Source organism: Monomorium pharaonis, chromosome 2, assembly GCF_013373865.1.
Source record: "Monomorium pharaonis isolate MP-MQ-018 chromosome 2, ASM1337386v2, whole genome shotgun sequence".
In the NCBI taxonomy this organism is placed as follows: Eukaryota; Metazoa; Arthropoda; class Insecta; order Hymenoptera; family Formicidae; genus Monomorium; species Monomorium pharaonis.
In genome coordinates this window covers 7,873,448-7,889,292 of record NC_050468.1, presented here as the reverse complement: position 1 = coordinate 7,889,292, position 15,845 = coordinate 7,873,448, and the positions used below count along the sequence as shown (strand labels likewise).

Genomic DNA, 15,845 nt, shown 5'->3' with positions numbered 1-15,845 from the left:
CCGCTCGATCGTCGCGCTTTCGAGTCGACTGGGACGCGATATAACTGCATTCCATTGCATATAGGCGACGTGAGAGACGCGGACGCAGATGGACGAACGGAGACGCGGACACGCGGTTTTATTTTACGCCGTCGTAAACGGGAAAATCATATCGACGCCAGGAATACGACGAGCAAGAATGTTGGAGAATGTCTCGAGGTATACGACACTTTTTGTTTTTTTCATATCGCACCTTTGCGTGCACTTTGCGTTTCTTCGATAACTTTTTGCAGACTTGCACTCACTGGTAACCGGTATTTCTGGCACGATGGAACACCCCGGCGGTCTCGATTTCCAGGGAAAGCGTTTTGCGACTCTTCTATTTAATTTTACGAATAATTTCGACGGACAAGAGCGAAACGCTTCGATTTTAAAAATTTAGAACAGTATATATAATTGATAATATGAAAAGAATAATTATAATTATAATCTCAATAGAATAATGATGCGAGGGTTGTTAAACACTATAATTATAATTACAATTATAATTATAATTATAATTATAATGCTTAACAACCCTCGCATCATTTTTCTATTGAGAAGAAATTTGTCGCTTGAGCTTATGTTAAAATTATGTACGTATTGTTTTAAAGAAATATATAATTAAGATATCAATAATTTTACGTTTTGTTATATAAAATATGATCGAAGTATAGAGTCTCTGTCAAGCAAATCTAGGATTCTAAAATTTTTTTCACGTTGTCTCGAGGATTGCTGTAATAGGATTCAGCTATCTCGCACAAACTTGTTTTGATGCTTCGTGTTATCGTGACGGTGCAATGTACGAGCTTGTTCAACTGTGTTGTAATTTAATTAACATCCCTTAGCGAGTTTGTCATTGTCCACTAAGCAAGTATGAATCACCTCGACGCCTATCAGCAAGCATTCTGCACTTCTACGTAAAGACACTTTTATTCCATTCAACGAATCGAGTCATCATCTTGGAACGTCTTATTTAAAGAAAATAAAATAATTTAGTCCTACCGTGTCCGTGCGATTCTAGAGTTAAATAAAATATATATTATTATAAATGCAAATTGCGTGTATTCTTCAAATTGGAATCAGTGAAATTTTATTGATTTCGGTACTACACTTGCAACTATCAATCAATCAGCGAATAATACATTGATTCCAATCTAGAGAATAATGTAATTTGAAAGTAGATTTTGTATCTCGATAATACGACACGATGTCATTTGATTTATTATTTGACTTAAAATGGCTCATCGTCGCAACACCATCACTGATTCGCTCCGCGATACATTTCGTAGTCTCTCCGAAGTTTCCAAACGTAATTGACGTAATACGATCGTAAGTAGATAGTTAAGGCCGTCACACAAGACTGTCTCCCGTGTGGAAGGGTACGGTTCGATTGGTGAACGGCAAAATCGAGCCAACATGTTGTTAGCGCGCTTAAAACCATTTAGCACTGTCACAGTTTCACAGGCACAATTCGCGGTGCATTATATCTACGCCTCCACGACGCGCTCGTAAACTTTCTTCCGATACGTACGGCTTACCTTCGACAGCAACATCGTCGCGTATATGCACGCACTCGGCGTATCGGCGTTGACATTTGGAATGCTAATGTCGCTTTGCGGAATATCTACATTGTCGCGATATACGTGGCGCGCAAGACTATCCTCGCGTATGCCGACCGAAGAGGCGTATATAAAATAAAAAAGGAAAGGAGAAGAATCATGGAAAAGAGCTACGCATCTGGGATGAGTCTCGTTCCCCGCGTTGCTATTTGCAAATAATGCCGCCTTGAGACACGTCGCTGCTTTCTGTGATCCGGGCATTATGCGCGGCATTATGGGGGTTCATTCCGCTCATTACAAGGTCTCTTCAAGCGTACATTGTGAGGAAAATATGATCGGAGAACCGCAAATTACGGGGAATTTGTGTACCGAAGATCGCTCGTAGCGTCGAGCGGACGGCACGAGCGCAGAGAGCGGCGCGGCGCGCCGGATTTTGTTTCACCCTCCCTAACGCCGCAATAAATTTTACACGGGTCGTAATCGTAGTGTTCCGTGAGTGTCCGTTTATTCATTTAATTAACCGGGCCGGGAAAGGAGAAGAAAACGGGCGGGGTAAAGCGATGAGCGCTGATGTGAATCACGTTGTAATTGGCGTTTTGGAGCAGGTTGGAAACGTGACTTACGCCGCTTACGCAGCAGGGCGAGCCTTATGCGCGTGCACGAGTATAGGATAGTCTCGTGAAGGGATATATTAATACTGTGCGGCACCTACGCGTCACGTGTCCCCTAATGGGATCTGCGTTTCGCCGCCTTCAGGTGTCATAATAGTTCAGGTCCTTGAGGCCGCGGGCGAGCTCCGGAATTAATTTGTAACCGGAAGACGTAGGCACGACCGATAGCTTCACCTGAGGGCTTAAGTATTGAATAGCGATGAGATATACCAATGGGCAACATAATTTCAAATCCACCTCGGTCTCGAGACAGCAATCGTTTGCAGATCGTGCAGCTGCAAACGATTTTCGGCATATAGCAATAGCACGGTGGGTAATTTTATTAGAAACCGCGACGGAAGTGAAAGTAAGACACAATGCGCCTCATGCCTCACGAAGATGGCAAGTCAGTCTAACGCGCAACAGTAATTACAAACCCATAATGATATGCTTCCCGACGGTATGACATTCTCCTGCTCCTTTCTATGCGTCAACGTTTCCTCCGTCGCGCGTCGTATTCGTCGACTGTGGTTTCGTAACGTTATCGATTTTAGAAGACGCGTCCGCAATATATTTTTACATAGCACGTGTCGGCAGATGTTAATTTGAATATTTTTATACGTGGAATATACTGGAACCAGCACATGCATACACACGGAGGAGGAGTCGAGGTAAACATCCTCGGGCAAAGATATCGTAAAGTCGAGGGAACACAGCTGGCCGCAGACAGTTATTACGGATCATTCGGTTCCCAAAGAAGATTCCTTTTCTTGCAGAGGAGAGCGCAAACTAACAAACTCCGTATCTTCGGATACGATTTTTACAGCAAATTTTGCCTCTTTTCGACGAAGGATCGAATGGGTTCCAACCTTGAACTCAGAGACGGAAAACTCCTTTTGTACACCGTGATCGTGACGGTTGATTGGCCGACCCACCGACCGACTCGGTGACCATGACGATCTGAGGAAACGCTATAATAATACACCTAACCGATAGGTTTCCTCTTGATTTTCTCACTTCGGGTCTTGATGGCTCTTGTCGCAACTGGCCTTACCTGTCCCTTGGTGGGCTTTCAAAGAACCCGTTAATAACAGCGTGCTACGAAATACAGCAACAACAGAGATAATAATGTTGATGTACGTTTATCGTACCCAACCCAAGCATTATTTAGTCCACCGAAATTGCATACGTACACATTGTATATTGTATATTCCGCATATAAAAGTATCTTTCGAGGTTGCTGTCTTCTACCAACAATGTTCCGCTTCCACCCTCTGATATTAAAATGAAAATTATAACCACTTTTACAAAAGAATTTATGCCTGTCAATCGATTGTAAGAAAAGTTTATTGAAAAATGACAGTTATAATACAGTTAGAAATTATATATAAAAGAAAATTGTATAATTTATAAAATATAAATCAAAATGTTTAAACTGACAAAATCTGATTTTATTTTTTATTCTTTATAAAAATCGTAAATTTTCGTAAGACTTTATTGGCAAAGAAAATATTTAAGAAACTTTACTTTTATACATTTAAATTCTATATTTCTTTTTGTGACAAGATTATTTCTTTGATAGTTTTTTCTTGATAATGCAAATTAACTTAATTAGCATAAATATTGCATTTACTTGTGACACTCATAAGTTTTTATTAAAAAGTTAGAGTGACAATAGAAGACATCTCTAAGTTGATTGTTTAATTGTCTTTGAAATGTATTTGATACATATATATTTCTGTATTACGGACAGATAATATGCTATATTTACATATAGGATATAATATTTTTAAAATATTTTCGCAAATTTAATATTAAAAACTCAACTGATGTTTTTTTCGTATAATTGACAAACATTAATAATGTATAATAAAATTAATTTATTTTCAACTATTAAAAAATTTTCTAATCTTATTTGAAATTTTATATAAAATTCTTGAAAAATGTAAGAATTTTATATAAAATTAGAATTTTTTTTTTTCAAAATTTGAGTCAACATTTTGCAAGTTCTTGTACAATGAAAGACATAAAACGGGTAAATTGTTCTAATTAAAACAAAATATGTATCTTTTGCTGGCTGAGACCATGATATGATAAATACTAAGAAAAATAGATGCAAAAATGATTCGCCAAACCGTGATTTGTGTGTGAATATCTCCATAGAAATTTCTCACGTTATTCCGTAACGCCATATTTTCCAGCCGGCCAATGTTCTCGTTTCTACGAATGTTCAAAGAAAAGGTACATCTCGCTCGCTAAGCAGAAGCCACAATTTATCTCGATACATAACGAGAAAGAAGGGGACTGAGATATGCCGGACGCATTTACGAAGAACTGTAAGAGCTTGCGTGTAATTCCATGTCTGTACGGATACGGATAGATAGATCCTATCCACACGTAGCTGATTAACTCGCCAGACAGTTCTGCGCTCTCAGTATATACAGACTGGTGCACGAGCAAATACTCAAACCCTGTCGTTGTTACATACGATATTCTTGGCTCTGTAAAATACGTTTGAATACTTTATTCGTATACGATGTGCACCCCTGACTGTAGTTTCGTGTTCGAAGAAGTTATATCTCGAAGTACGTGCGGTAAATATACATATATCTCGCGTGTACATAATACGTATGTGCATATGTAAACAGAGGGATTAATATGTAGAGATGCGCGGATAAGTGATTGGATTGCCGGGTCCTTGGAAAAACCCAAAATGTCATCATATCAAATAGGGTATCACCGTGGTCAATTTAATGCATGCAATGATTCATTAGATACATCAAGATTATATACTATATATTGCGGCGTATCGGCGACATCAGAAGTGACATTTGTCCGGTGTTATCGCACGGACAAGGCCGCAGAGACGAAAATCATGCGGTATCTTTATATTATACGATATGATGTGAATATTTACACAGTTTAAACATATAAATTGATATGCCAAGAAAGATTGCAGTTTGTGCTCGTTAATAAAAATTTCTGACTTGAAACATTACACGAAAACTTCACGATGAATAAATTATGTGCAAATAGTCGAATCAATAATATAGCATTGTAATTAAAAAATTATATAAAATAACGTAGAAAAGAATCTAATACCGGCATATTAATTTGTTTTCGGATAATATTTCTTAAACAAAAATTAAAAATAATACTTTGGAAACATATGTGAATTAGAAAATATCTTCAGATGGCAATTTTTATAATACTGTTTAATATTTTGTAATAATTAATGTTTTCGCAACATATCCGAAAATAAACGTCTGAGAAATTGGGTTCGAAATTACATAGATTGCATTATTTATTCCTTTTTTCTTAACCTGAGTCATCTGTATAAAATATTTACAAATTAATACATATGAGAATGCCTTGGAATCTTTTACATGTCGATGTAAAACGTTCTTTTATCGATTATACGAATATCTCCCTAAGATGTGTGTATAAAAAGAAATTGTATAACAAATTGTATAACATAATTTCAAACTAGAGGATTTTAAATGCATCCTTGCTCTGTTTTTACAGTCTTTACTTTATTTTTTAATTAACCTCTTGAATGATCTCGTTGTGTGATTACAGCTGTTGTAAGTCTCGATTTATGCATAAATAAAGTATGTATTCTATCATGCAAATGACCATGCAAATTGGAATAAATTACGCAGAATCTTGCATGTTATTATTAAACCTAAGAAGTTTGCACAAAATTATTAATTGCTCAAATCTGCGTTATGTCCTGAGAATGAAATAGTCCAGTATATAAAGAAAGATTATTAATTTCATCCCGCTTAAACTGTGACTCACATCGCGCTTCGTTTTATCGTTAAATCATTTATCGTATTCGAATAGTCACGTCAATTTCTGCGCTGATGTCATTTGGAGAGATATATTTAGTCGTTTCGACAACTCGCGCATTAATATACAATTAATACTAATTGAACGATTTCTTCCTTGTAGACATTCGTCGTGAATTCAACCATTCAGGTAGAACCATAAATAATCAAAGGCGTACATGTGTTGACGATCCGCGGTTGGTGGTAAAAAAAAAAGGTCGAATGATTTCAGAAGTCATCGGATACCCGAAGTATCGCCTAAACTACTTCTCGTGCTCATCTCCAAGGTCCACTTCGATAATCCCAGGACCTCGGCGTGGCCACGCTTGTGGAACTTGCGAATCTGGTTTTTCTTCCTGCGCAGCGTGACACGGCGGGGCGCATTAGCATCCGTCAGCAATTATGCGAATTCTCGCGGTGCGAATGCCGCTTACCTCCGGGGTTAGATCGGGCCGGTGGTGTCAACGGCCCCCCGAGCACGTTCATAAACTTCAGTCGAGAGACGCCGATCGTGCGTTGATATCGTTTTCAACTCGAATCCAAGTGTCCTTAAAGTATGGCTGCCGATGCGATTCCGTCACTCCAAGTATGGTGTTTTCGCCCGTTTACGAGGAGCGGCGAATGATCATAAGCGTATGCAAATCGATCGTATATCCTATCAGAATTCTTTCTTCGATTTTGCTTATAATCCTTAATTGTCACGATTTCAATTAGAGAAATCTTACGACGATAATCGTCATAGAAATTGTGCCCGATACGTGAGAAATAATTGGTTCAAATAGCTCTCAAAAAACTTAATAACTAAATAACTGAAATATGTAGGGATTAAGTATCATATATTTTTCAATAGGTGTTTGTACTTCTACGTAGGAGAAACTGTTTGAAGTTTCAATTATTGTTTCGCGAGCTTCATACATTCATTACTTTAACTTCAATTAATGCTTTTAAGAAATGGCTTTTTCCTTGACAGAGATTGTCATATGATTGACAATCCGATCTCATCTTTAGGAATACATTAGCTATGTGTTGCGCGATATTACTATTAAACTTGTTGATGATGACGTTTACGAGCATGTCATGTGCACGACTTTCTGCACGTTACGAGATACATAAATAGAATAAAGCGAAATGGCAAGTTTTATATACGTCTAGATAAATGTCAAATTATTACAGGAAAATTTGCTGTCTGAGAAAACGATTCACAAGATTTATTCTACCTATCCATCTTGACTTCTGCGTATAAAATCCCTCTAATCTTTTTCTTAATACACATATATATTTCAGTATTTAGAATTTTACACACGTATACTTACTCGTACAAAGCGTGTATTTACCTGGAATCCACGTTTTCAATAGATCTGTTATTTTTGACAATTTTCAAGCTTTGAAAATTAGAATTCTCTCTAAATCTGAATCAATAAAATCTTATTAATTTGCAGTGATATACTTATAATTGTGATCAGTGATGATTCACTGATTAAGAGAGAGGAGGGGGTCTTATTGACTCTTATTAGAATCATTGTGTTATCAATAAAAGATAGTACACATATCACAAAATTATAAGCACTGAAATCAAATTATTCACTGCCTTTCAATAAATAATACACTGATTCCGTTTTAGAGAGTTCGAAGTTGTCAAAAGTAACTGTCCTAGTTTCCAGTGTATAGTCCGTGGCAACATCAGGAATATACGTGCATATCGCTCATATTCATCTCCCGTGTAAGACACACCGTTGTCGTGTCGATGCTTGCTCCATTTTGCTCTTTACACATCCGGAGCGTGACGAGAGACGATTCTCAGCTCGCCGGCGTTTACCGGCGACGTAAATATCGCTCCATGACATAGGGTCACGAGGTGGAGATCTCATCGTGGAGGCAGCCCCGCGTTTCCTGGGCCCCGCGGGCCTCAGGCAGTTAACGACTTGCGCGACAGAGTGCCGTAAAGACGGGCGCACGCTCGGGAACGTGCCTCCCGACTATCGAGCATGGTTCCGGCATGACGAGCTCTCGACGAGGATTTCGCGCGCTCTCCCGACTCGCGCGGATAATTCGCGACGATAACCTTTGAAAAGTAACAATGTCACGTAGCGATGACTCTTTAGGTCAACCCGATCGACGGGCGGAATGTTCTCGCGTGCGACTCTCTATTTGCCTTTCGCGGTAGATCGTCCATTGAGAAATCGGTTTGGGTGCAATGCAAATTTACTGAAAACAAGAATATTTTATTAATTTAAAAAATACATAAGGATTATTACAACTTATTATTCAGATCAGTTTTTTATACATTCATATTATAATGTAATCAAAATATTTCTTCAATTGCATTTTTTGTTAAAGTCGTGTGAGATGATTATAAGTCTTATTGTTAGTGTTTCTAATTTGATAGTACAATAAGTATAAGTGCAAAAGTATGTTATAAAGATTGTAAAATATTTTTTAGATTTGTATTTATATTTCAAATAGATATAAAATTTTATTATTGCAAGTTGGAATATTTTATATAGAAATGAAAAGTATCATTTTTCGATCGATGCAAATCTTCGTGTTTAATAATATTTTCATGTCACTTATTAAATCTGACAATTAAGTTAATTTGAGATATAAGTTCTAATTTTAATTGGTTTTTCGACAACCATAGTAGTACATAATTTATAGAACTGAAAAATGTATGTAATTACTGACAAGAAAATATTATTAAACAAAGTTTCTTCGTATTTCTTGTGTTATTCATCATATATATATATCAGTCTAATCCTACTTATTATTGAAATATTTTAGTTACAAAAAGTATTTGTGCCTACACAACATACCGAAACTAGAGAAATGCCAAAGTCACTGTTATAATTCTTTATAAATAATAGTTGCGAAAAATAAATAAACAAAGCATACGTTTATTCAATATTATTCAACATTTTAAGAAAACTCTGCGTCATCTAACATGATCGATCCTTTCGCATTTCAACTGCCGTTGCATACTGCATTTAACACTCGTAATGATACTTTGTTGCAATCTCCATGACAACCGCAGTTGAGGGGGAAATTGAATAAATCGTATTTATATTTCATTATCATAAAATAGTCCGCGCATTTCGTAGCACTATGTATATATTTTTACAACCACGTGTGTCTCTTGACGCTTTCGACATCAAGGTGCTCACATTAAAGGTTTCGTGTCTCTCTCTCTCTCTCTCTACATGACGTCAGAGACGGTAACACTCGCTTGACAAAACCGACATCCGATAGTTAGTAAACGACTGGCACCTACCAGTTCCCAGCATGGTTTCTGACGTTCAATGTCGTGGCATCACTGCTCAAATATCTAGTCGCTAGATATTCCTACTCACTGACTCGTGGAGAGGACGCCGCCGGCAGTTGGAATCGTGGAGTGCTGGAATGTATCAGAGATAAACATACTTCGCACAGTATCAGCGTTGTGATATACTTGCTGTATAAATATTGACACATATCTTAGATATATTTTATTGTTCTTTAACTTTTTGTGCCAACGCCAGAAATCAGAAGTTATCTCGCAGCCTTGATGTATTTTCATCAAAGAAATGCAACAATTTTTGTTACTATGCATTAACAATTAGATATCACGCATTAAATGTTAAGTATTTTTCAAATTTTTTGTGACAATAATGCTCGACCGACCATATCTAGGTTAGTGACATTGTAGGGTATTATGGAATTTAACGTTCCTCTTTCTCTCTTTTCGTCAATAAGAATTTTAGCGAGGGCGATGCCTGGCGCGAAGATCTCTTAGCCGATTCTCGATCGTTATTCGACGATTGCGTAAGCGAATGTAGGCAGAACGACTTCCAAGGTTGAACACTATGAAATGCGAAAACCAAGCTTCGTATAGCAGTCTTTTATCCATTTTTATGGTTGATCGAGCACTTTAGTACAAGTTTAATATCTCGTTATGTACCATTCAAACTTGAATTTTTTTTAAACTCATTTTTTATCTTGAATCATACTTAATGAAAATTAATTTCGTGTTTGTTTGCAAAGAAGAGTGAAATTAAAATAGGCAAAATACTCCACGTTATTCCTTACGAATAAAACGTGAAAGTATTTAATTTCGCATGCAAATTTAGCATGAAAAAATATGAATATCATATCGATTAATGTGTCCTGTCTTTGTGACCGTGAAGTAATAAAAAAAATGCATCGGCTTCTTTCAATATCCATATGTTATACAAATATTCGAGACGTATAATAAAGTCTGATGAGCGATGTGTGCACGAAGGAATCGAATCTTAACTATTTGCGGAACGACGTTCCATTAGCCGACCCACCATCTGCCGTACGGATTCGATTACTCATCAATCGAAATTCAATGAAACTCCCTTTTTATTTTCATACGTCTAGCAAGCACCTGCCCGCGCACAACGGCCGGTCGCTGCGGCGGCGCATCGGCGGCGGCGTTTCGTCGCGTTCGTGCCGCCGACAAAGCGCATTTTTGCACGCGCATCTCGGTGATAAATTCACCATGGTAAGAGGACCTCTAATCTGCCGGCCGGTTATCTCATCGCTGACGACGACGCAGCACTTTTGGTTGCCCGGCCGCCGCTCTTGCGGCGATCTCGGCTTTCCCCTTTCGGTTCCTTGTTAAGAATTTCACGAAACGCGCACGCAATCTCGTATGTCGCCGGGTCTTCGGATGGAATCCTCTCTAAAAGGGAAGAGGAACATCACGTTCGTGCCCGCAGTTCTCGCATATTTTTGTTACTTGCCTGAAATTAAACGGACTCGCCATATCTTAATACGCGACGAGTGTTGTGTCCCTGTTGCCAGGAGCCGAACGCAGGCCATGTCATATTCGTTATCTCTCTAGCGATATAATCCGACTAGTTGAAAGAGAACGCGAACGGGAGAGAGAAGGAAAGTTCCCACAGATTGCCGCGCGGTAGAAAGAGAGAATCCTCGCCTACCTTCGGAAGTTTACGTCTCCTCCTTTTCTCTATCCTTCGTTATACACGCGAGAGTTGATTACATATCCGCGGACCTTGACGGCATTCCTTGCCGTCATTGCTTTCGAATTATATGGAAAGCATCGCTCGGTTTCTTTACGCAGCGCAGGCCATTTTTGCAAACGGTTTAACGAACTAGTTTACTGTTTTATTGTAACGCGTATTAAATATCGCGTATATTTACCACGGCTGCGCGTAAAATTAAGGGTCATCGGCATCATCCCGCGTTATCGCGGGGTCTTACGCGAGCCTCTGTCCGCGCGTAACAAATCCTCTGATTCCTCGTGGGTCTTATCCGCGGAGAAATTCCACGTCCCCCTTTTCTACAATTATTAGCGATCGGACGGGATGGAATTTCCGTCCTTGAATTCACTCGCTCGAATCCAACTGCGCTAATTCTTCGTAGTTTGCCTGCACCACGTGCTACGGACGTCCTCGGAACTGCCGATGCGGTTTGAGGTAGTGCGAAGTTCAAGAAGAGGAGGGCAGGAGAATGTGGAAAATAGGAGGCGAAGGCGCTGCTCCAGGGATTGGAATGTCGTCTCTCGCCCGCAACTTTGCGCCGATAGTCTCTTATTTATTCGCTTGAGTATCCTGTTCTCGGCTTCGTTTCCTTTCTCCTGTTCTTCTTTTCTCTTCCCTTTCTCTCGCTTCCTCCTGGCCGTTGACGTACATTCTCTCTCTCTCTCTCTCTCTCTCTCTCTCTCTCTCTCTCTCTCTCTCTCTCTCTCTCGCTAAACGAGATAATTCCTCTCGTAACATGAAACACTCTCTCTTTAACACGTTATTAATTCTGATTCAATGCATAAACAGTTCCGAACGATGTTACGTACAGCTTCGGTAATTTCACAACGAGACGAACGGAGTGGCAAACGCGTTCATTCATCGACGTACGTTCTATCAAACAATCACGTCGCGGGCGATTACGATAAATTGCATCGTCTTCCGAAGACAATGCATCGCGACGGATAATGCGCGCGTGTGCAAAGTGCACGTCGCGATCGGATCGTCGGGCGTACGTAATGTATACACGCGTTGTCCTCTATGCATGCTGATTGACTCGAAGAGACCGACACGCACGCGCGTATATGAACATCGAGTACGACAAGCCATTCAACGACAATCCGATTCTTCGCCCGCGGCCGTATGGACGTTTGTTCGGCGGCGACGAATTCACAAAAGAAATTCGAAACGATGATAAATCGCAGCGCCGAACAATCCACGCACGCGAGTTTCCCCGAGTCCGTCCCGTCCTCCCGTCGTTTTTGCCTCGCACCGCCGCGTTACGTAACACGATTCGTAACACGTACATACCTTTTACGCGGCCGCATACCACGACCCCCGTGAACCCCTCTTTCCACATCCAATAAAATCCATCGTCCTCCATCGGCGCGGCATCGAAGGCCGGCTGGGGTGGCCGAGGCGATCACCATGAAGAATTCGCCGCGCGCGATGCGCCGCGGCCGATCGTTGCGTGGGCGAAAGCGCATCGACAAGACCCTCTGCATATATGGATACGGAGAGTCGGAGGGCACGATGCGCCATTTATTTACGGCTGTCTATGTACGTATGTCTCGCGCGTTATCGCGCAACGATCATTAGCGCGCACAGGCGTGAGCGTATGTATGCACTCACTTCCCGGCCCACGGATGCAACTTTAATTCGAGCTAAGGTAAAGGCGCGATGTTTTATGCACAAAATTATTTACCGCTGTCAATTAAATCGGAGAATAATTGGTGCCAATTAAAATTTCCCCTCTCTTTCTCCGACATTAGTACAATTGTACGGCGTGAATCCGGATGGGCAAACATCGCGGCGGGGGGGGGGGGATTAACTCATAAGCGCTTTTATCGGATCTTACGTTACGACATCGGAAAGTATAATATGAATTGGATACGATCTCGTTGCGACGCGGCACAATAAAGTGCTTGTCGTAGTAAGATCATCAAAACGGCGTTAGACCGGCGGATAAGAGCCGAACGCGATACTCTCCCTCCCGATCGACTCGTTATTCCTGACGTGATATACACAGTCTAACGTAGTCATGATATACTCGAGCGTGATCACCATGTTCTCCACTTTATTATGCGCGGAGTGCATTGTTCTCGCGAAGGACGAGGAACCGCGGAATCGCCGCGGGCGATGCAATTAATATCTAATCTTCAATTACGAGTGTACACGCCGGCAACTTAACGCAGGCAGCCCGTTATCAGAGAGCCAGGATCTCTCTCTCATTTTTCGCCCTCGTATATTACAGCATTGCGAAAGCCCGACGGGAAAAATTGCATCATAATCCTCCGTCCTAATCATTAATTTATTTATTATTCTCTTGGTTGTAATACGCGGAAAATGTGTACACCCTTCGCGAAAACAGCCGGACTTGCGCTCCACAATAAATAACTTTCTGCAGGAGGAAAGAAGAGTACGCGCAAAGGGGGGAATCAGGATATGGAAAGAGATCAGGTCGAGGAGGAAGGGTGTCTGCAGCATCGCCAGCCGAGCGTTTATTATCCTTCAGCTTCGATACCGGATTATTTTTAGTGTACGCGTGGGCATAAATGAGCGCATAAAAATGCACATACCTGCCAGAGCCCGTTCGCTTGCCTCCGGATCAGCAGCGGCTAGAAAGAGAGAGAGAGAGAAAGCCGCGCGCGGAGAGAAAGAGAGTTGGACCGTGCACACACGATCGAGAATCAAGGAGGAAAGGAGACGAAAGGACGGGAGACGAAAGGATGGCCGGAGAGCCGTGTGTGCAGGCTTATAGGTACCGACCAAGAGCTGTCCGACGCGTTGGCGCCACCAAAGTATTTTATGCATGCCAGATGAGAGTACTCGTCTCGGATCTGACACTGAACTCACTCGACTACCCACGCGATCGACTCGCTTTCGAGTCAAACTCGAGTCAGGACTCGAGGCTACATACCAGAGAAATTGTGCTGCAAGTGTTGCGCGTTTTTGGTGTTATTTCGGACGCGGTGCGACGACCTGACCGCTAAGTGGCGTACTGAATGCACTTAACTCTACGATCGCTTGTTCCAGTTTGTCACAATGTGAAAGATGTTAACACAGTCCTTATGTCACAATAGCACGGTAATAGTACGGCAATCCACTATTGAATCAATGCTATCATGCATTTTCTATATTACGTAAATTGCTCTGACGGATAGTATTTAAATTAGATAGAATTATAGTTGATTTTCCTGCAGTTAACGATAATTCAAAATATCCTTAAAAAATGTCAAGAATATAAGACAAAATTATTATCATTTTCGTTCGCCATTATCACAAACGACGTATGGAGTTTCACTTTCGCCGAGATCCTCACCGTTTCGATCCCACGAACCTAATGCATAACGAGCATCTTTTTTATGGCACGATTAGCACACGTACGATTATATTTAGACTCCGAGCTATGAGTCACAAATTTACTAGATCACGATGATCCAATCAGTTTGCGAGATTCATTATCTGATCGAGAGCCAAGTGTTTTGATCACGTCGATCTATGGTAAAAGGGAGGAGGGAGGGGGTTCGGAGAGGAAGCTTAGCATTCAACCGTGAACACAACTTCCGATTTGCTCGAATGCTTCTCCAGTGAATCATTGGTCACGGCGATGTCTCGAGAAGGGTTTAGTCATCCAGTCCGCGCGACGCATCGGCTTCGTGCGACCTTGCAGCTGGTCTTATTGTCGTTCGTGTGTCGCGCGCGCTCGCCGCATCTACCGCGGCGTCGTCACCTCATTGTTCGCGAAGCCGCGATGTACCTTTGTCGTTAGCCTTCTTATCGTCTCTACTTATGTCGTCGCTTAATGTCGACAGTGGCACATCATGTAGTTTGCTCGCACGCAAACCGCCTTGCGTTTATCATACACGATCAAAGGAAGCAGCATTCACCTCTGTCAGCGGTTAATCCGTGGAGCAAAAGCGAAGATATTTTATTACGTCAACTTGTCGTACGCGTCAAAGAAACATGCACTTCATGGTCATGGTTTTCAGTACAATAAATGATGCGAAAGTTCAGAAAGATATATATGGAAACATGTAATTAAAAAATATATTGTATACACTAAAACTGATGTTAAAGCTACTAAAATGCGAATTTAAATAGTTAAAAAAAATGTTCTTAACAATTTTGTGGAGTATATAAAGGTAAAATGAAATAAATTCGAAGAATACTTGGTTCCTTGAAGTACGCGCTCATATCGTGCACATAGAAGCGTATAACGTGGCTATCTGCATCATTAAGCATGATATTACGGCACTTGCGTATGTTTGAGTTTACCGTCTCGATAACCATCGGGCTCTCACGACTGGAATCGTCGTTGTCGGGAATGTCGCGGGAAAGACGAGTCATCTCGTAACTGTTTGCTCGTGTATGAGTTGCGAGGTGACAAAGAAGGTCCTTCCTTGATTTGACGCTGACCGGTCGTCGAAATCCAGCCTGGTACCGCACGGCCACGGAAAGAGTTCGTTGCCCGCGTTTATGAAAGGCTCGGTAGAACACTGAGAAAAATACGTAACGCTACTTAATTCTTAAATAGAGCTGACAGATTTCGCGTTTCCGAGGACGCGCAAGTCGTTTCGCGTTTGCCATTTACCGTTGTGCCTATACGCTTCTTTCGCGAAAGCAGGCAAGAAGTCGCAGTAACGTGGAAGATTGTCAGTAACCATGCGAGGTAGTTAACGGACTATCGTTTTTCATAGCGTTTAGCTAATACGAGTTGCATCTACTGAAATTATAAAACGTGTTACTAACGGATATGATAAATCACTTCCATTTACATACGCGTGTATTTAACCCGGAACCAGA

General features: G+C 40.9%; 1 protein-coding gene and 1 long non-coding RNA gene across 6 annotated transcripts in view; one reads left to right on the top strand and one right to left on the bottom strand.

The window, feature by feature from the left end:
- The window catches only part of LOC118644296, a 218,873-nt gene that overhangs the window by 21,293 nt on the left and 181,735 nt on the right, over nucleotides 1-15,845 (bottom strand). The window contains exons 4-5 of one of the 3 annotated variants that reach the window (XR_004962102.1): nucleotides 9,326-9,448; nucleotides 4,214-8,265 (exon numbers count right to left, since the gene is read on the bottom strand). The exons of 1 other annotated variant lie outside the window; for it this stretch is intronic. This is a non-coding gene — a long non-coding RNA (uncharacterized LOC118644296). Of the gene's footprint in view, nucleotides 1-4,213; nucleotides 9,449-15,845 lie in introns of those variants that run through there. One more of the 3 variants, XR_004962101.1, reaches the window with a different exon arrangement.
- Nucleotides 1-15,845, top strand: part of LOC105829559 (protein Shroom) — a 123,758-nt gene that overhangs the window by 9,899 nt on the left and 98,014 nt on the right. The window lies entirely within an intron of this gene.